This window comes from Mastomys coucha, chromosome X, assembly GCF_008632895.1.
Source record: "Mastomys coucha isolate ucsf_1 chromosome X, UCSF_Mcou_1, whole genome shotgun sequence".
Lineage (NCBI taxonomy): Eukaryota > Metazoa > Chordata > Mammalia > Rodentia > Muridae > Mastomys > Mastomys coucha.
Genome location: NC_045030.1, coordinates 66339899 through 66347209, shown reverse-complemented (window position 1 = coordinate 66347209; position 7311 = coordinate 66339899). Strand labels below are relative to the sequence as shown.

The window sequence follows — 7311 nt, the reverse complement described above, 5'->3', positions numbered from 1 at the left end:
CTTTCTTTCTTTTTTTGTTTCTTTCTTTCTTCCTTCCTTCCTCCCTTTCCTTCTTTCTTTCTCTCTTTCTTGATTTTATTTTTTACTTTATTTGGTAGTCATGTTTGGCCTTATATTACAGGGCTTTGCATCCAGCCTCTAGTTTCTGGTTTCCAGGCAGTGTCATGAATGGACTCCATCTCATGACATGGGTCTCAACTTGAACCTGTTATTGGTTGGCTACGCCCACAAGGTTTGTATAACCTGTACCCCAGTAGGCAAGATAAAGTGCAATTTATGTTCTATGTATTTCTAGAATTTGAATGTCTGACTTTCCTTAGTCTGGGGGAACATTTTCGTTTGTTTGTTTCTATTATCTTGTAATAGATATGGTTTCTGCCCTTGACTTGTGATTCTTCTTCCTTATGCTTATAAGTCAAGGATTTAGTCTTTGTTGTTGTTCTATTTTTCCTGCATTTTCCTTTCCTGTGATTTTATTTTTACCAGGTTACTTAATTATTTTGTAATTATTAATTATTTTTTAATTTTGTAAATAGATTATCTATTTTATTTTCTGTCATGATATTTTATCTTCTGCTTGACACATGCTAACTGGAAATTTTTCCTTTGAGTTTTCCAGTTAAGTTACAGGGTTTTTCAATTCTATCTTCATTTCAGCATTACTCTTCTTCCAGATTTCTATCTCTTTATTGAAATCTGATCTCAAGTCCTAGACCATTTCCATCAGCCTTCTGTTTGTATTTCTTGGGTAACACATACTGTTGTCTTCTTGGAATTCAGTGAAGTGATAATGTATGTCTTCTTTAAATTCCTTGAATTTTTTTGTTAAAAATGTATGAAAAACTCTTTTAATTTCTGTGTCCTAGAGTTCACCTAGGTAGTTGATGTAAGAAGGTATTTCCATTGCACCAGTATGTTTCAAGGGAGACATTTTGCCCTTGTCAGTAGTAATTTTTGTGTTTTGGGGATTGTACCTAGATTTCATTCTTAGGTTAGGGGTCTGATATGATAATCTGCCTCTCCTTGGTTTGGGCCCATGCCAGAGAATCATGACCTGAGCATGGCTAGAGAGAGCTGGTGGATGAGATGTTTTATTGAACTAGGTCATGGGGGCTTCCAACCTAAGAGTCTGAATCTTGGCCTATGCTTGCAGATATGGCAGTGGATAGAGAAAAAGTTTGAGAGAGTAAAAGAGAATTTCATCAAGCAAAACTTTCTTTACCAAAGCAGAATACCAATATGAAATTTGGCCTATTGTGGTACACATAGGTCTTGGAGGATTTATGGCTCAGGAACAAAGAAGGTGTAGGCCATGATCTAGAATTAGTTTGTGGTTTTGCTGATGGTGGCTGGTTGGAGGAAATGAAGATAAAGCAAAGATGCATAACAGTATTATTAAACAAAACAATAAAATGGGTTTGGTTTATAATTGAGTAGATTTAAGAGGTTCCAGAATAATTGATATTAAAACAGCTGGAAGGAATGATGGATGAGCAGAGTCTTACAAAGGAATAATTCTTAATGCTCTCTGACAGAATCAGGTGAATGTAGTCGACAATGGTATATTATTTATATCAAAAATGTTAAAAGACACAATTTCAGACATACTTACAATAAGTTGAAAAGTTTAAGGTGACAGATATAGTAATTAATTTCAACAATTGTCAAGTTTATGAATATGAATCAAAGAAACACGATGTCAGTCAAAAACATTAAACAAAAGAGAAAAGTTATTGCTCACAAGAATAAAACATGAGTTCTTCTGTTGAGGGACATCTTCGTTTTTTCTAGGTTCTAGCTTTTATAAATAAGGCTGCTATGAGCATAGTGAAGCATGTGTCTTTATTACATGTTGGAGCATCTTCTAGGTATATGACCAGGAGTGGTATAGCTGGGTCCTCAGGTAATATTATGTCCAGTTTCCTGAGGAATCACCAAACTAATTTCCAGGGTGGTTATAACAGCTTGCAATCCTACCAGCAATGAAGGAGTGTTCCTCTTTCTCCAAAACCTTACCAGCATCTACTGTCACCTGAGTTTTTTTGATCTTAGCCATTCTCACTGTTATGAGGTGGAATCTCAGAGTTGTTTTGATTTGCATTTTCCTGATGACAAAGGATGTTGAATATTTCTTTAGGTGCTTCTTAGCCATTCAGTATTCCTCAGTTGAGAATTCTCCCAATCACAAAAGAACACGCATGGTAAGCACTCACGGATAAGTGGATAGTAGCTCAGAAGCTTAGAATACCAGATACAATCTACAAACCACAAGAAACTCAAGAAGAAGGAAAACCAAAGTGTGGATACTTTGGTCCATCTTAGAAGGGGGAACAAAATACCCATGGAAGGAGTTGCAGGGACAAAGTATGGAGCAGAGACTGAAGGAAGGACAATCCAGAGACTGCTCCACCTGGGAATCCTTCCCACATGTAATCACCAAACCCAGCAAGTGCTTGCTGACAGGAGCCTGATATAGTTGTCTCCTGAGAGGCTCTGACAGTACCCAACTAATACAGAAGTAGAGGCTCACAGCCATCCATTGTACTGAGCACGGTGTCCCCAATGAAGGAGCTAGAGGAAAGAACCCAAGGAGAGGAAGGGGTTTGCAGCCCTATAGGAGCAACAACAATATGAACTAACCAGTACCCTCAGAGCTCTCAGGGACTAAACCACCAACCAAAGAGTACACATGGTGGGACTAATGGCTCCAGCAGCATGCATATAGCAGAGGATGGCTTTGTTGGTCATCAATGGGAGGAGAGGTCCTTGGTCCTGTGAAGGTTCTATGCCCCAGTGTAGGGGAATGCCATTGCCAGGAAGCAGGAGAGGATGGGATGGTGAGCAGGGGGAGTGGGGGAGGAAACAGGTTTTTTTCCTGAGGGGAAACCTGGAAACGGGATATCATTTGAAATATAAATAAAATATCTAATAAAAGAAAAGAAGTAGACAATTTGTAAACTTTGAAAAAGAATGAAATGGGGAGTCAAAAAATCAGAGTAATGTCACTAATTTGTCAGATCATAGAAGAAAAGAGAGTTTCTAAACAAAGCAAGATTGACCGGGTAAAAGAAGCCAATATTGGAATGTATGAGTTGTTTATGAGTGTACCTAAAACTCTCTATACTCCCAGTAAATCTCCTAGGAGTGGGCCTGTTTTATCTCATGTCAAGAGAGGAGTTCGACATGGCAATGACAGATATATGTTAAGACTGGTCAGAATTTGTGTCCATTTCTTATAACATCTGAAAATATAAAACTTTCAGAATATAATGTAAATTATTAGTTTCTGTCTCTGAGATAATATACGTCAGCTTCAGCCAATAATACTCTTAACTCACAAAAAGAATAGTTCTGAGAAATATGTAACAAATTTAACAAAATTGAAAGCATACATTGAGAACAACTTTTATCTATGGGAATTGAATCTGCAATAATGAATCTGTAATTTAAGAACACACATATGTTACTGCTATTCTTCATTAGTTGAATGTAGTTATAAATAAGTTAAAATGCTTAGGCACTAAATACCATACTCTTGCATGCGTATATACATGATACAACATACATTAATTAAAAAGGCATCGTAAGCAACTGCCCAATGTGGACCAGGAAATGAAATTGTGTGCTATTACATTGAGTACAGCTTGTTTACCAGCTTACATAGGTGACCCATATAGGCTTTACATTACTCTTCTTTTTATAGCTTTATATATTAATCAATACCCTTAACATTACCATTTACTTTTCTGTCAGTTATGCAATGTTCTCTGTAAATCCTGCAATGCAAGTTCTTTAGACTGCTCTTCTAAATTATTTGATCATTTTAATAAATGTGGCCATTTGATTGTTGAAGTTAATTTGTAGCCCCTTGCCTCTATTACACTACAACTTTAAAGCACCATGTAGCCATTAACGAATTTAATACTATTGGGAGCTTTTTTAAAAATAATTTTAGCTTATTTTTTACTCATTTAATTTCCATCCTGCTCACTGCCTAACCACTGGTCAACCCTTCCCACAATCATTCCCCTATCCCCCTCCCCTTCTCCTCTGATAGGGTTGGGACCCCTAGTTATCCCACCATTCCAGCCCTTCAAGTGTCTGCAAGGCTAGGTGCTTTCTCTCTCACTGAAGCCAGACAAGGCAGCAGGGGTAGAAGTACATATCCCATTTAAAGGAAAGACATTTTGGGATAGCCTATGCACCAGTTATTTAGGACCCACATGAAGACCTCACTTTTGCTACATATATTCAGCAAGGCCTATGTTCAGTCTTTGTATGTTTTTTGATTCATGGTTCAGTCTCTTAGATACCCTAAAGGTTCAGGTTGGTTGATTCTGTTGGTCCTCCTGTGGAGTTCCTATACCCTTCTTTTCCCACAGTCCTTCCTCTTATTTTTCCATAAGAGTCCCCAAACTCCTAAAACTATCTGGCTATCGGTGTCTGCATCTGTATCAACTGCTGAGAGGAGTCTCTCAGAGGACAACATGTTCCTGTCTGTAAACATAACAGAGAATCATCAATATTGTCAGGAATTGGTACTTGCCCATGGGATGGGTCTCAAATTAGGCAGGTTATTGGTTGGCCAATCCCTCAATCTCTGTTCCACCCCCCTTGCCTGCAATTCTTGTAACCAGAGTTAAAGTTGAAAGGTTTGGGGTTGGTTGGTGTCTCTATCACTCCAATGGAATTCTTGCCAAGCTATAGGAGGTGGCCTGTTCAGGTTCCATAATCCCAATGTTGTGAGTCACAGCTAAGGTTACCCACATTGACTTTTTGGGTGTCTCCCTTATCCCAAATCTCAGTCTCATTCTGAAGATGTTTCCCACCTCCTCATCCCCTTCAGTTGCAGATTTCCTTTCATTTTCATAGCCATCTAGCCATCTCTCCTGTCCTTCCTCACACCTGATCCTTAGTTCTTCCATACTCCTGATCCTGAACTCCCCATTCCAATAACCCATCCCTGTTCTCTCCCATTTCCCTCCCTCCATCTGCCTCTTATGACTATTTTATTTTGGGGAGCTTTCTTAATATCAGCTTAAGGTTACAGAGAAAGAGAGTGCTGAACTTCTTAAACATGTGTATACCTTCATTTTCAAGTACATTCCCAAAGTCTTTGGTGAATTCCAGGTCTTCTCAAGAAAAACAACTTCACTGTACACTTTTCAGTCTGATTATCTGCACTCTAGGAAGTCCACATTCTATACTCCTTAAAATGTTCCTATACACTATTATGCAGAGAAAGTCATGTCTATCTCTTTTGATGAGTTTTGGTCACCATTTCTCCAAAGTTTCTTCTGTTATAAGTGTAGATTAATTGTATAGAATTATAATTAAGTTTAATTGTTTGATATTTGCATACATGGATAATACATATTTGTTAATATTAGCCCATTATTGTACCCCCTTTCAGATTTGTATTTGAACACTTATTCTTCCCAAATAATACCTCTACTATATTCATGTTTTAGAGTAAATTTATTCTAGGTTATTCTATTTTGTGTAGAGAAAACACATAATATCAATCCTTCAGAGTCATATATTTCATTTAACATAATTCTGTCTCCACCTTTTCCCTAGTAAATTATGTTTTTCTTCTCTATTACTAAGTAAAATTCAAGTGGATATATGTACATGTATATAAAATATTTTCCTTATTAATTCACCTGTTTTTAAGGGCAATTTCATCAATAAATCTACTATATTCTTTATAGTTTGTGCTAGGTCTCATACATCAAAACATAAAACCTAATTAGTATTATGTTGTGGCTTAGTTTGCAAAATGTTTGCCTAGCATATATAAAGAAGATGATGGATTTGATCCCCAGATATGGTGATGTACACCTGTAATCTCAGCATACATGGAAGGTAGACGCTGAATGATCAGAAATTTAAGATTATTCTCAGCAACACAGTGAGTTGGATGCCAGTCTACAATGCTTGATCCTTTAGGACCTGTCTAAAAAATACCTGTTATTAAGAAATACTTAGACAAGCTGTAATAACCAATCCCTTCTTGACAGTCACAGTTTGCACACTCAACCCAGAATTCCTATATGGCTCTCATATATTCCTATATTTTATATTTGTAATATTCCTAATTATAAACTGCTACCATCTTTCTAAACCCTATGATGAATGACTATAGGACCTAATGTCAGATGTTTTGTGTACTTCTTTGAAATGTTGTTTGTTTCTGTATGCCATCAATTCAAGAACCATGTCATATTTATTTCTTGATGCCTCTTAAAAATTCAGGGCAGTGGAACAGATACAATATACTACTGGATGAATAAACACACACTTACAGTGCCATCGGTGATTTAATGAAATGCACCTGTTTCCTTATCTTACTAACCAGAAAGTTTTGCAAATATACATATTTTCTTATGTTATGTTGTATCTGAGCTCCCCAGAAATAAGATAAAATATACCTAGGTGTGTCTGTTTGAATGTTTTAGATATCAGTACTAGAATTGGCAGGTTATACATCTGCTTTTATGAAAGTGAGTGAGAACCATTCAATTTGTTGATGTCAGGAGACAAGGGGTTAAAAAAATAGACACAGGAAAAAAAAAGACTAATTCTCCTCCCTCACCATTTACTCTTTTTTTGGTTTACCCATCCCTACCCTTCCTCCTTTCTCTCCTCCTCTCCCTCTGTCTGTCTCTCACTTAATCTCTTGCTCACTGACAACACACCATCAATTTCTCATTCTTTTCTTTGCTCTTGTTTCTCGATCTTCTATTTTTCTGCTTTCATATATTTGTCCTTCTCAGTTTTAGATTTTTCAGTCTCAGCTTAGACCAAACCCCCACCTCCTCTGGATTTCAAGTATTCCCATTTCAGTAGATGCATTATATCTTATTGATTTTGTTTTTCTGGCAAATCGTAATATGGGATGTTGGCAGGTACTGTCTGCCCCACACATTGTAAAAGACATGAGAACAAAAGTTTTATTCTATTGTAATCATTCTCAACATTATAGTTAAAATCCTAGTTCATAACTGATATTTAGCATATATTTATAGAATAAGAAAAGTCTGAAACAGGAACATGTCCTTGGTATAATAAAGCTATATAATATATTTTGTTTTAAACTCAGAGGTTTATGTAGGAAAATAATACAGCCTATAATTTATAAATGTACCTGGGATATTTGTGAACATTTACAGTTTTAATCATATGAACTATTATCAACAATAATGGAGTAGATGAAAGTGATCTCGATACTCTTCCACAAACGTGAGAATTTTTTTTTTTTTTTTTTTTTTTTTTTTTTTTTTTTTTTTTTTTTTTTTTTTTTTTTTT

At 36.3% G+C, this 7311-nt stretch overlaps 1 pseudogene; it reads left to right on the top strand.

Moving 5' to 3' along the window:
• Positions 1-7311, top strand: part of LOC116092832 — a 62391-nt pseudogene that overhangs the window by 54089 nt on the left and 991 nt on the right.